This window comes from Propithecus coquereli, unplaced genomic scaffold (assembly GCF_000956105.1).
Source record: "Propithecus coquereli isolate 6110/MARCELLA unplaced genomic scaffold, Pcoq_1.0 Scaffold143, whole genome shotgun sequence".
NCBI classification, from domain to species: domain Eukaryota; kingdom Metazoa; phylum Chordata; class Mammalia; order Primates; family Indriidae; genus Propithecus; species Propithecus coquereli.
The window spans coordinates 2,454,906-2,469,370 of record NW_012138636.1 but is presented as its reverse complement, the minus strand read 5'-3'; the positions used below and the strand labels follow the sequence as shown (position 1 = coordinate 2,469,370).

The window sequence follows — 14,465 nt, the reverse complement described above, 5'->3', positions numbered from 1 at the left end:
ATTTTGTCTTTTTCTTGTTTATTTTTAAAAGATATATATATATTCTGAATCAAGCCCATTGTATATGCTTTAAAAATATTTTTATTTTGTGGCTTGTCTAACTTTCATAATGTCTTTTTTCTTATTATAGTAAAATACACATAAAACTTACCATTGTAACCATTTCAAAGTGTAAAATTCAGCAGCATTAAGTATATTCATAATGTTGTGCAAAAATCACTGCCATCTAGTTCCAGAACCCAAACAGAAACTTTCCTCATCGAGCAGTCAATCCCCATTCCCTGTCCCTCCCAGCCCCTGGCAACCACTAGTATGCTTCCTGTCTCTATGGATTTGACTATTCTGAATATTACATATAAATAGAATTATATAATACATTACCATTTGTGCCTGACTTCTTTCACGAAGCATAATGTTTTCAAGGTTCATTCATTTTGTCATGTTTTGGTACTTCATTCCTTTTTATAGTTAAATAATACTCCATTGTAGGGACATACCACATTTTATTTATTAATTCATCTTTTGATGAATATTTGGCTATTATAAATAGAACTGATATGCATATTCATGTACAAGTTTTTGTGTGGACATGTTTTCATTTCTCTTGGGTATAGGAGTTTAATTGGTATGTCTTTCGGGAAGTATGTTTAACCTTTTGAGGAACTGCTAGACTGTTTTCCAAAGTGGCTTGGACATTTTCCGTTCCCATTAGTAGTGTATGAGGGTTCCAGTTTCTCCAAATCCTCCTTAACACTTTTTATTATTTCTCTTACTGATTATAGCTATCCTAGTGGGTGTGAAGTGGTATCTCATTGTGGTTTTGGTTTGCATTTCCCTATGGCTAATACTGTTAAGCATCTTTTCATGGTAGCTTACTTTGTAAAAATGCATATAGGCTATAAAACCCCTTGTCTAGAAAGAACTTCATCTTTATTTGATTTTTTTAAATGAAAGGGACAATAGTGTGCTAGTAAATGTTTAGCAACTGGGCGTAGGGGGAGAAGCCCTGATTTTGAGCATTTGCCAATTTCCATGGTGTAACAAGCACTCCCACTGTGGCAGGTTTCCAGCCTCCAACATGACATCATGAGCACACAGCTGGGAAATGGTGTGCATGATAGGCTCTCAAGAGCTGGCATGAGTGGTCTCCAACACACCGGTGGAAGGGAGGAGTGGGTGGAGTGAGCCTCACTGGGGCTGCCTGTGTGCAGGCTGGGCACTGAACAACCATAGGTGGAGCCATTCACACATTAGTCTAAAGAGAAAAGGATATGATATTTATCGAGTGTCTACCATTTATTTAATCTTCACCACAAGCTTCTGAGGCACGTTGTACTGTATTATTTTCAGAGAAATTCAAGGCTTAGGGAACTCAATGAAGTAACTCAATGCCTCACAGCTAAGTGTCAAAGTTGGGATTTAAACCAGGTCTTTCTTAGAGCAGAGCTCATTCCAGTTCACCACTGTGTTGGGGGTGGGGAGATCCCCAAGGCTACCCCAGGCCTGTTGATTTACTAGGAGGACTCACAGGATTTAGCATATAGTTGTACTCACGATTGCTGTTTATTACGATGAAGAGACACAAGGCAAAATCAGCAAAGGAAAAGGGACATGGGTTGAATTCTGGAGGAAACTAGGTGCAAGCTGCCAAGACTCCTGTCCTCCTGGGGTCACACAGGATGTGCTTAAAACCTCCGGCAATGAGCTGTGACAACACACGTGAAATATTGCCTACCAGAAAACTCATTAGAGACTCAGTGTCTAAGGTTTTTTATGGGGGGCTGGTTACACAGACACCTTCTGCCCAGCGTACCAAAATTCCAGACTCTTAGAAAGGCAAATAGGCCTTTCTAGTAATAGCAATCTCAGGCCTCCTGTGTTAACTGTTTTCTGCACACCGACCGAATGCAAATATAGGGAAGCAAACTGAGGAAGGATGGAGACCACGTCTGCTTATCACTGTACCCTCCTTTCCTGCACCGCCTGCACGGAACTCGATATGTGGTGGGTTTCTAATAATGGCTCCCTGGGCCGTGCAGATCTTCACCGGTACCCAGCTCCTCTGTGTGTTTGTGCCTCTGTGCTGGAGAGTTGCTCTGCGTTCACCCAGAACTGCTGGCCCTCCAAACGGTGATGAACTGTAACCGCTTATCCCAGATGTCTCAGTGTTGCTTCACAACCCGACCGAATTCTCTGTAACTTTTCTCCTTTGAAAGGCCTTCATTTAACATGCTGAGGTCTGCTATTTGTGTCTCCAGTGGAAATATTGGTTCTTTTGTTCCAGAGACCCAGACAGCCTGTCTCAGACTCACTCACACATCGGTGAACTTTGACTAAAAGTGGAACAGTTTCCTCCACCTGACTTTCTTGGTGTTTGGGTCACATGGGAACCATGTTGAGGTTACACCTTCCTTTGTTCTCGTGGGCAGAGGCTGATGAAGGGTCTGTGCAGTACCCACTTGTCACAAGACCATTCCGGGGTTAGAGGGGGGATGGGGCAAAAAAAAAAAAAAACGACCTTTCCAAGGGAGCAGTTCTGGGAAGAGGAACCGTTCTGGGAAGGAGCAGACCAGTGCTACCATGAGCTGTCTAAGACCTGAGTTCTTTTTCTTCTTCGTTGCCATGACAGGCGGAGTTAAAGAAAGCAGAAACAACTCACCTCCCTTTTGGCTGGCTAGTTCCTTCAGTTCTCAAGTGAAGCAAAGATTGTTTTCCTGCCTGTGGCTTTGCATAATTATTTTTCCGTTACTTACTTTAATGTCATGGCCAGCAATATTCTTTTTGGAGTGAAGAAAAGCCGATTTTCTGACACAGCTCAGGCTCCGTCACTCGCTAGCTGGGCAAGTAAACATGGCCGCTCTGTTCCTCAGTTCCCTCATCTGTAAAACCGAGGCAATAAATAGCTCCTACTTCACAGGGTTGTTGCGGGGATCCACTCAGATGATGTGTCTGTCTATAATCTGCTCTAAGCAAATTCAAAGCAAAAGCTGGCATAGAGTGAGCCTTGAAGAAAAAGTTAGTAACATTGCTGTTGTTAGTTTTCAGGATATAAAAATCCATTCTTTCTTTTTGACTGCTCACACTGATTTGAGTAAATAAAATTCCTTCCCCCCTCTCTCTACCCCACACCCCTTTACAAGTTTATTTAATTAACAGTAGGAAATTTAACATGATTGTGTGAAAGAAGTTCCAGTGTGGTGGATGGAGGCCCGTCTACCTTTGGAGTCAGGCCGCCTGGGGCTCCTGGGTGACTTCCCTGGACTTTGTGAGCTGAGGTTCTCTGGGGGCGGAGGGAATGATTTCTCTCCTCTGCTCCGCTGGCATGGAGATCGCTCCGCAGTCTCTCCCCAGGGTGGGAGCACACCTGCTACCTCTCCAGACTCAGAGCCTTCTGCCTCCCGCTTTCCTTAGCCTCCTCTGGCCTATCTGGGAGGCGGATCTCACAACTCCCGCTAGAAGTGACTCCCTCCTGCTTTCATGGCCCGAAGCCGCTTTTGTTTGTGCAATAACTAATGGCACGTATCTGCTCATTTGAACTCCATGGTTTTCTGGCCAATTCTTCAAGGGGTGTCCTATCTCTGCCCACCTCTCAAATGTGGGTGTTCCTCGAGGTTCTGTTCTAGAGCCTCTTTTCTTACCCTGCCCTCGCCTTAGGAGACAGCACCTATTCCAGTGGCTTCGGTTAGCCTCTTTATGCTGATGACGTCCCCAGTCTCGGGAGCTTCCCAGCCTGGTTACTACTCTGAGGTCTGTGAGTTCTCACAGGCACCTCAAATTCAAGCTCAAATGTCTGAACAGAGTCTCAAGATGCTCCCACCCCCACTGTCTCAGTACCACTGTCTACCCAGCTGCTCGTGCCAGAAACCTGAGAGTCTGTCTAAACTTACCCCTCTCCTCACTCTTTCATGTCTGGACTCTCAGCAGGTCTGTTGGTTCTAAATATATCTCAATCCTGCCATTTCTACTCCCTCTCTATGACCACCATGATCCAAGCTACTGCTGTCTCTTCTTGAGTGAATACAGTAGCCTCTGTATCAATTAGGATTGAGTTGGGCTATATATTACACAAAATCCCTAAGTCATGGTAGTTTAACCAAGATAGAGTTTTTTTTTTTTCCTTCTCAATGTGGGAAAAACACAAACAAAAATCTGGAGGCAGGCTGTCCACTACTGGTATGGTGGATCCAAACTAAAGGGACCCTGGATTCTGTCTTTCCCTTCCATCATCCTAGCTGGTATCTTATTTTGGCCCAGCATGGCTGCTGGAGCTCCAGCCATCTTGTCTGAATTGCAAGTTGGAGGAAAGGCAGAAAAGCAAGAAGGGACTTCTCTTACCTGAGGCTACTCCCTTTAACAGCCTTCCCTTATGTTCCAAACAAGACTTCTGCCTATGTCTCATTGATCAGAACTTAGCCACATGGTCATACTTAGCTGCAAAGGAAGCTGGGAAGTACCGTCTTTCATTCTGGGTACCAGTGTACTCACCTAAAAGTCAGGGTCCCACTATTAGTGGGAAATGGTTGTTGTGAGCAGACAATCAGCAATCTCTTTCACATCCTAATGGGTTCCTCTTTCCATTGTTGCCCCTCTCTGGTCTGTTGTACCTAATGGCCCACAAATATAATGATGTCCCTCTTCTGCCTAAAACACTTCAGGAACTTCTCATCATCCCCAATTTAAATCGCAGAAGTCCTCGACATGGCCTGTGGGACACTGTGTGGTCTAGCAGCCTGACCACCTGTCCACAGTGATCTGCAATTCCTTCTGTTCCTCTCTCCCCACCCTCTAGCTCCCCAGTCTTTCTGTTCCTTGAAAGGCACCAGTAATTTCCCACCTTAGAGCATGTGCATTGCCTGCATCCTCTGACTAGCGTCCATATCCCCCTCCCTTGGCTGGCTAACTTCTCCCGTTCTCTCAGGTTTCAGCTTAAACATCACTTCCTTGATTCACCTGCTCTGGTCTTCCAGATTAAATTAGATTTCTCTGTATAATATTCTTTTGTACTTTTACTTTCTACCGCGTATTTCTATTTTAATACATTATTAGTACAATATTTTTCAGTCCCTCTCCCTCTCTCTCTCTCTCCCTCTCTAATTTATAAGTTTCACAAAGCAGTTGAAGGCCTCACTTAGCCCAGTACTCGGCCTGTGATAAATATTTAATAAATGGTTGTTGAATGATTGAATGGAATCCAGGTTCACGGGGAATATGATAGATTTGTTTCGTGTCACGTTAAGAAGATGTAAATGAAGGAGGTAAAGAGAGATATCTTTGCAAGGTGGTCAGAGATACAGAATCAGGACACAGGGAGAGGCTGTGGTTAGAGACGAGTGTTTGGAATCATCAGATCTAGTTCGTTTAATGCTATTTGTCCTGAAAGGAGGCAGCTTCCAGAGGGGACATGCAGTGGACTTTGAAGCCTAATGGATTACTCTGAATCCTGGGTCTGTCACTTACCAGCTGTGACATTGGGCAGTTGATTAAACTCTCTGAATCTCAGTTTTATCATCTGTAAGTGGAGCAAATACCTACCCTGCACAGACCATTTATATGTAAGCATCTGACAGAATATTACAAACTCTGTCAGCCTGGCTTATCAGACACTTTAAGAATGAAAATATTTCTACCTTAAAAACAGAGACAATAGAAAACATTATTCTCTTTATCATTTCCTTGTTACCCATGAGTGTACATTTTGCACAATGAAAATCAAGTTTGGCTTCTGAGCTTAGGAATGGTAGGGTTTTCAGAGAAATTTGGGGCCCTTTTTAATTTAGGTCTGTTTTTTTTTTTTTAATCTATAAAATACTTCTGTTGTGCATAGAGGAAAAATATCTTTATTTTCCTGCCTATCTTAGTTTTTCCAGCTGGGGCCTTGTAAATTAGACTACCCAAAGGCAGATGAACAGGAATAAAGCGTAAGATTTTTTATTTGGTAATTTTTACATGTAAATGGGAGCCTTCACCAGGAAAACCAAGGCCTAGACAAGCAGTAAGGGTCCAAAGCTTATATACTGGGTTGGACAAAGTAGTAAATTGTGAAATTGTAAAAATATGACAAGAAAAAGGGGTTGGGTTGCTTGAGAGCCCCCAGCTAAATTGGAGTTCCAGTACCAGGTTGGCTGGCAGCCCTGCTTTAAGGGAGAAGGAAGGGGAGCTGGATGCGGGTGTGTACAGCGTGACTCTCATGGGACACTTCTTTGCCTGGTGGGTGGCCAAGTGCCTAGTTGTCTGACCCGCCACCAGGGGGTCCCTCACACAGGGAACTTGTGTGTCCTGGCAGATGCCCCTGTGGCTATTGTCTGACCCTGTCCAGTTTGTGTCTACCTGTCCATGGCTCCGGCAGCAGGAGCTTGACCTCGAGTTCCCTGCAGTGTCCCTGGAAAACCCTGCCTGTGACAGATGGAAGGCACAACCTCAGTGCACCACCACAACAGGAAACAAGTTTAACAATTTTTACTACAGATCCTGGGCAGGGAGGGCAGTCCTCCTGCCCGCGTCTCACGAGGCAGGAACGAAGAGGGAGGCAGAGAGAGCGTGCACGTATCTATAAGGGACGGGGTGGGGGTCACTTTAAGTTTGAGGGCAAATGCCTGCACGGTCTGTTTAAAGGAAGCGGCGGGAAAGCGGGAATAGTGTCTGTCCGGCGAAAGGAATGCCACCAAGTTCTCATCTCTGGCCACCGGCTTGAGCCGTTGGGTGTGGTGCAGAACTGGAACTGGTGTGGGAGAGACTGCGCCCTGCGTCTAGCAGGAGAAAGTTAAATCTGCATTCAAAGCGGATGCAGAGGCAACATAAAAGGGCTGGGAAGTTAATCGTGGACAAGTAGCTAGGAAGACAAGGATTAGCTTAACACGATTTGTTTGTGCAGATTTTTCTCGGCCTTGACGCCCCGCCTCTGGTGGTAAGAGTCTTTCTTCCTCCAGGTACAGGGAAGGCACTTTCACGTGGGAGCTCAATCGTCTGCTTTCAGGAAGGACAAGGAGGGACACAGTCCCTTTTTGCATGTGCTGTTGTTTAAGTGCCTTTAACTCAAAACAATCCGTATGCCGGTGGTGTATTTCGGGGTGGCATATTCTGTTACCCTACCAGTGCTTACCCTGTGCCAAGCGTCGTCTTATGTGCTTTGTAAGTATTAACTTTAATCCTCTTAACTATATGAGGTGCATAGTTGTTATTCCCATTTTACAGATGAGGAAACTGAAGAACAGAGATGCTGAGTACCTTGCCCAAGGTTGCAGAGCTGGTAGGTGAGGGGGAGCTGGGAACCCAGCCCAGGCAGTCTGATTTTAGAGCTCCGAACCTTGGAACTGTGCTATCTCTGGATAATTTTGTGATCTTTTTGGCTGGCCAAATTGCATATTTACATAAGGATCATACGTGTATTAACCTTTATATTTGCCAGAAAATGAGATAGTCATCAAGAAAGCCCAACAAACTCGTAAAAACGTATCTTTATAATATTACTGTTACATTTTGAAGGAAGAGAAATGTTGGACTAGAGGTGCTCCCTGCTATTGTGTGTTAAAGGCTGGGAGTTGCCAGAGATCGACTGTTCCTAACGCTAAAAAGGAAGTGGTAATCTAGTTGCTCGTCGGTTCACTATTGGTTTCATACTGTAAGACAGAACTAAAATAACAGCCTCAAAGTGTAAAAATAGTATAGTCACATGAAGCATCAACCGTCTTTTTTATAAAAACAGAATTGTAAAACCTGTGATATAAAGGTTAGTTTCTTTTTCTGGCTAAAAAGAGTGAATATTGGTAGACATTGGTCATTTCTATTACATCCTCCTGTCATTTTAGGGAACTGACGTTAATATTTGTCATGGCCCAAGGAAGAATCTCATTCATGCCATTTTGTTTTATAAAACACAGTCAGCCAATTCTCAGAAGGTCTTTCTTTGGAGTCTGGAAGGTAGGATGAAGATCTTTTAGTGGCTTTTGCTTTTATTTTCCCTAAGGGCTCCATTAGAATGGTTTTGAGAAATAATATTGGTAGCTAAATTTATCAAGCATTTACCAATTTTCAGCTTTGTTTCAAAAGCTTTACATGAATTGACTCTTAATTCTTACTACACACTTATGAAGCAATTTCTTTAGCTATAAAATGGGATGGCTTGAAGACCCTGCAAGCTGGAGCCCCTGGGATGCGGCAGCCTGGCTCAGTCCAAGTCCAAAAGCCTCAGAACCAGGGGAGCTGATGGTGTAACTCTTAGTCCAGGGCCGAAGTCCTAAGTACTGGGGGCTGCTGGTGTAAGTCCCAGAATCCCAAGGCTGGCGAGCCTGGGGTCCCGATGTCCAGGGCAGGAGGAAGAGAGGGAGTCCCAGCTCCAGGAGAGAGAGGAGGAGGAAGTTCTCTTCTCTCCATTTTGGTTCAATTTAGTGCCCCAGCTGATTGGATGGTGCTGCCCGCACTGAGCGTGGGTCTTCCCCACCCAGGCCACTGACTCACACGCTGATCTCTGGAAACACAGCAGAAGTAACATTTCACCGGCTCTCTAGGTATTCCTTACTCCACTCGACACCTAAAATTAACCATGAGACTTTCGGAGACCGGCTGCTGTGTGGGTGCTGTAAGGTGGCATCTCCACGCCAGCGGCAGGGAGGTGAGGGGGTAAGGAAGACAAAGCCAGACAGACGGAGCTCTCGCTGCAAGTGCTGGCGGGCACGCCGTGAGCGGCATGGCCCTGAGGCGGCGGGGACCCTGTGTTTGGCACTGGGGGGCACCTCCTGGAATGGCTAGAGATATTCTGCAACATGGATTGATTTTTTTACCAGAGTAATGATCAAGAGGGGGCGTACAGTTTAGCTGTGGCCCCAGGCTGCGGCAGCCAGAGAGAGTCCAGCAGCGCAGCCCTGAGTTCTGCGTCTTCTCCCTTTGCTCTCGGTCACTTCGTTTCACCTCAGTCCCCAGGTACCGAACTGAGAAATGAAGATGCTGAGTAGCTCATTTCTTCGTCAGGGCCTGCGGTTCTGTAATTCATCATGGCGCACTGAGAGACTGAGGGATGCAAGGAGCTGGGTAAACGCCATCTCCAAGAGCGTGCTGTAAACATCTGCTGTTTCTAAGGCTGCTTCCTGTTCCGAGTCCACCGTGCACGTTACCGCAAACGGTGGCTAAAGCTTTATTAGTAGCAATTGAGAAATGTGCCTGGCTCTACTTTCTTACCAGTTTATGATGGGCCTTTTCTGTATTCTCACAAAAAATTTTTGTATGTAGATCCAACTACAACTTTGGTCAGGCTTTAAAAAATTTGGTAAGTATTTTTAACCTTTTTATGGAGCATTTAAAAGTTACTCAAGAGTAGGCAGAATAGTCCCGTGAACTTCACGTACCAATTGCCCAGTCAGATAACCCTAGTCACACTCCCACCCGCCTCTAGTATCTGTAGCAAATCCTTCCTACCCCCATTATCTTGTAGAAATCACGTAATTTCTTCTACAGATGCTTTCGTACGCATCTCTAAAAGTCAAGGAGTCCCCACTTTGAGCAGAACCTTAGTGCCATCGCTTCTAAACGTATCAACACAACTTCCTTGATAACATCAAGTACCCAGTCGGTGGTAGAAATTGTTTTAAAAATAATCTTATCTGTGGAATGTTCCCAATTAATAGGTTGTGTTACAAAGTTGCTGCACATTGGTTATTTGCAATGCCAGTGGAATGAATATTCCTGCAGAAACCGTGCTAAAAGCAGCAGTTGACCCCCATTAGGCCCACAGACACCATGGAATTCATAATGAGGCAATTCTGTGTATTTCTCTTTGACTATCTCACTGAGGGAGGAGTCGATGGGCAATTCATCCTCTGCTACTAGAGAAGCATACATTTCCTCTTTTCTGTGGGTGCTGTTATGGTGATTCCTTTCCGCCCATGCCCACTTCTTCACTCCTCCCCTCAGCCCTTCCCCCAAACCCCATCGGTAGAAGCAAAAGGAAAAAACTTTTCCCAGCATGGCTGATTATATTCACTGAAAAAAAAAAAAAATGGAGGGGATGTTGCTCTTTTAGGGGCAGCAGACAGTATCGGAAAGTGGCCATTACATGCAGTTTAATATTTTAAAGGCATTTAGAAAACAAACTGCAGTGTGATCTCTTTAACACTGGAGAGAACTAGGGAAATATATGGCATCCAGTCCCGGCTTATTTAAAGACCAGGTTAATGCTCTGCTTTTGCAGAAGCCTAGCAAAGCTCAGTTCGATTTTTAATAATTTATATTTCCAATTCATATTTGTATACATGCCTGCGTGCCCTCCACTGAAATCAAATAAGCAGAGAGGTAGGTTTTTCTTAGTGAAGGAATTGGCTGGGATGGGCAGGGTAGAGACAAAGCTCCCTAGAGGCCGGGAGCCTCCCAACTTTGTGCTTTTCCAGAAACCCAGCCCTGGGGCGAGGCTGTGGGGGAGTTGCCACAGGGGTTTCCCATTCTCAGGGCTGTGATTTCTCTGGGCTGTCACTTCATCAGTCCATTGGCCACAGTGCAGATGGGAATTGTGTGTCTCCTTGGGCTGTAGTTGTAGGTTTCGCTGCACATGCAAAATGTGGAATGATCTGGCCACTGTGTATGTGGATGACTAGTCGCCCCTGCCACCCACCACCTCTGCTGGAAATTGCATTTTCTATCTTGCCCTGTTTGCTCTCTGTAACTGTCACCCACCAGAAACTCACAAAGCTTATCTCCTTCAAGTTCCTCTTGATAAGAGATCATGTTTAGGTGATTCTAGTCATTTCCACTTTCATAAAGATTTAAAGTGTCATTAAAAAAAAATGCCCTGAACACATCAAGTGTCTATGAGAGAGCCTCAGGACACACACATGTACACGCAGCACCACGCCCCTAGTACAGAAGCAAAGTGCTACTATTAATAGTTGGTGTTAACCATAGAAACCCAAGAATCGAAACCTAGGCTAAAGGGCTCTCCTTTTTTTGCTGCTTTAAAAAAAAAAAAGCAAAAAGATTTGCAGTGATATATCCAGTGATGACTATCTCCTAGTTGAGGAAGGGTCCCTTGACAGTAGTTATGTGTATCTCTGAGGACTGTAAGGGGACAGTCACTTGTCGGTTGTGCATTCCCATGTGCAGCGGCGCACTCTGATGGAACAGAGGGCAGAGGAAGGAGAGACTGTTCTCTAGGAAGCAGATCCTGGAGATTCTTGGTGTGCCTGTGCCCACCTGGTGTGGTATATGTCTGAGAGAGCTGCGGCAAAAATAAAAGATAAAAGATAAAAAAATAAGAGCCAAAACTCTTCTTTTAAAATGGTATAGTCAAGAAAAAGTGGTGGTGCCAGACTTGGTGGCATGAACCTATAGTCACAGCTACTCTGGAAGCTGTGGTAGGAGTCCAGGAGTTTGAGGCCAGCCTGGACAATATAGCAAGACCCTGTCTCTACAAAATATAAAAAAGTTAGCAGGGCGTGATGGTGCACACAGTAGTCCCAGTTACTCAGGAAGCCGAGGTAGGAGGATTACTTGAGTTCAGGAATTCAAGGCCTGCTTGGGCAACATAGTAAGACCCCATCTCAAAAAAAAACAAACACCTAATAAAAAAAAAGTGCTACCTAAGACTGGATATTATGAAATCAGACCTGAGAAAGGTCTAATTTCTTATCAATTCCACTTAGAATCCCCTCCTGTTCATTCATTGACTTATTCACAGAGTCATTGGGCACCTGCCAGGTACCAGGCTGCCATGTGCCGGGCTCTGTGGTAGGTGCTGGCGAGGCAGTGTGTGTGCCTTCACTGGGCTTCCAGCTGGTGACCTTCATCAGGCCTGCTTTGAAGAAGGGGGTGATGAGAAAGAGAAGGGCAGGACTAGGCACCAGCTTTGGGAGAAGGAGTTAAATTTATTTTATTTCTTAACCAGAAATTCATTGAGCACTGGATGAATCAAATGAGTGGGTGAGTTCTTTCTAAGCCTGAATAAATACTCAGGCAGAGCCTTCATTCAAAGAGAGCTGATCAGTTGCTTCCTTCTAGCCCATTATAAGTTACTTTGCTTCATCTTTGTGCTCATTTTTCTCTTGTTGTTGTTATTTTAAGTCTATGATTTAGAACACGAAATTGTTAGCAAAGAATTTTGTAGTTTCCAAGTGTTCCTAGACTTTAAGGTCCCCAAGAGCAGGGTCTATTTTTTTTTTTTTTTTTTTTTCACTATGCTGCCCGGGCTAGAGTGCTGTGGCGTCATCCCAGCTCGAGCAACCTCAAACTCCTGGGCTCAAGCGATCCTTCTCCCTCAGCCTCCCGAGTAGCTGGGACTACAGGCATGTGCCACCATGCCCGGCTAATTTTTTTTTCTATATATTTTTAGTTGTCCAATTAATTTCTTTCTATTTTTAGTAGAGACGGGGTCTCGCTCTTGCTCAGTCTGGTTTTGAACTCCTGAGCTCAAACAATCCGCCCGCCTTGGCCTTCCAGAGAGCTAGAATTACAGGCGTGAGCCACCGCGCCCGGCCTCTATTTTTTTTAAAATCAGCATTATTTGAGTATGATCAATCTATTGAATACAATAAGCTGCATATATTTAAATTGCATTATTTGATGAGTTTTGACATTGGTATACATCGTGAAACCATCACTGCAATCAAAACACAGAACGTATCCATCACCCCCAAAAGTTTCCTCATGCCACTTTGACTTCATGCCTCCCCCTTCATTCTCAGCATCCCTAGGTGATCACTGATTTAATTTTTGACACAAGAGATTAGTTTGCATGTTTTAGAATTCTAGAATAAACAAACTTATACAGCATGCACTCTTTTTTAGACTAGCTTCTTTCACCCAGCATACTCTTTTGACGTATATTCAATTTATTGTATCAATATCCTCTTACCTCCTTGCAGGTGGGCATCCACTCTAGTGGGCTTTGGGGTTGGTTGAGGTCCTTGGGTGGCGTATTCAACTTGTCTGAGCTGCACTATTCTCATCTGTAAAGTGAGGAGAATAACGCCCGCCTCACAGGACAGACAGTGTGGCATGGAATGAAATAACGTGATCACTGCCAACTGGAGTGTCTCAACTGCTGTGTTCTAGTTTTCTCTTAGAGAGAGGAGGAAAGAGAAGGAGAAAGGGTAAAATCGTAGAGTGCATTTGCACTGCAGAAGGAAGAAATTGGGGATGTGCTCCTACACGGCCGCCCTGTTCTCTGTAAAGCAGCGAGGGGGGTAGTCTGCTGCCGGGGCAACTGGAGTGGGAGGGGTTGGTGGTTCTGATGGCACCGGGGGTGTCCACGGAGGCCACTGTGTTCTCTTCTCCAGGGACACACAAAAGGACTAAAGAGCAAGGGCCTGGCTGGATGTGGAGAGGTCAGCTAGGATTGTTCTGTGACCTTCTGCAGCCAGGTGTGAAGGGAATAGGGAAAGGTGTGGAGGAAACTGGAGACAGACCGTGCGATCCTAGTGTGTGTGAGTGTGAGTGTGTTGAGAGACAGCGGCAGTGTGTGAATGAATATGCACTGGAGAAATGGCAGCCAGGGTGGTCTAGTCACTGGGAGCTGCTGATGGCTTTGGTGAGTGGGGCAGGTGTGACAGCCCTACGGTGACAATGAGATTGCAGAGCAGGTTCCTGGGACCAGGGTTGGGAGCCCAAAGGTCGTGGCCAGAGGGGGGACTCCAGAGTATTAGATAAAGCAATTTTCAGTGACGAGGGCCAGGGCATGGCTGCGTCACCCCAAATACAGTGATGTTCTTCCTCTCTCTACCTTTCCTTCTATTCTTTATCATATGAGTAGCTACCAAAAAAAAGTAACCTTAGTCTTTATACAACTTTTTGGGTGGAATGTATCTGTTAATATTATTCAGCAAACATTTTTTATTTCTGTATTTGTTTGCAATAATTTTTAATGGATGCATTTTATGAATAATATCTTAGTACATACTGCTTTGTATTAGTTTGGATTTCTCCCCAGGATAAATTCCCAGGCATGAGATTACTATGCTCCAGGGTGTGGGTGATTTGGGGGGGTGGGGTGTCTTGATATGCCATTTGTTAATGTTGCAGGTAGATCTGAGGGAGTAGCGAGGGAAGGCAATGGGGAAGAAAAGTAGAGCATTGAATGATAGAATCCAAATGGAATATCTAAGAGTCCTTATGTGAATACTTAAGTCCACCTTGCAGAACCCTTGAGTTCTGTGTGCTGCCTTTGCTGCAAGACACCTTACAGTGGGGGGGAGAGGGGAGAACATAGCTGGCTGGAGTTTGCGTCTATGATTGAGTAAATGGAGTTGTGCTTGGTTTGGTGTTCAATGCTTCCTTTTTGGGGTCTATGCTCAAGAATTTGAAGAAGTTGAACAAAGTGTATGTCTGGGCGGGGAAGGCAGCAATATGAGGGAGTTCATTTGTTGTAGAGTTTTTGGGGGGCAAGGACAGAACAATTTCATCTTGAGAAATTAAAAGATTTTTTTCTGTGAAATGTAAATATAGTTAAAAAAGAAATTAAAGGATTTATTCATTTTGATAATGACCAT

The 14,465-nt window shown here is 44.7% G+C and overlaps 1 protein-coding gene across 1 annotated transcript in view; it reads left to right on the top strand.

Annotated features, from left to right (window-relative positions):
• TEC (tec protein tyrosine kinase) overlaps window positions 1-14,465 on the top strand; it is an 81,472-nt gene that overhangs the window by 33,668 nt on the left and 33,339 nt on the right. The gene's annotated exons all lie outside the window — the stretch shown is intronic.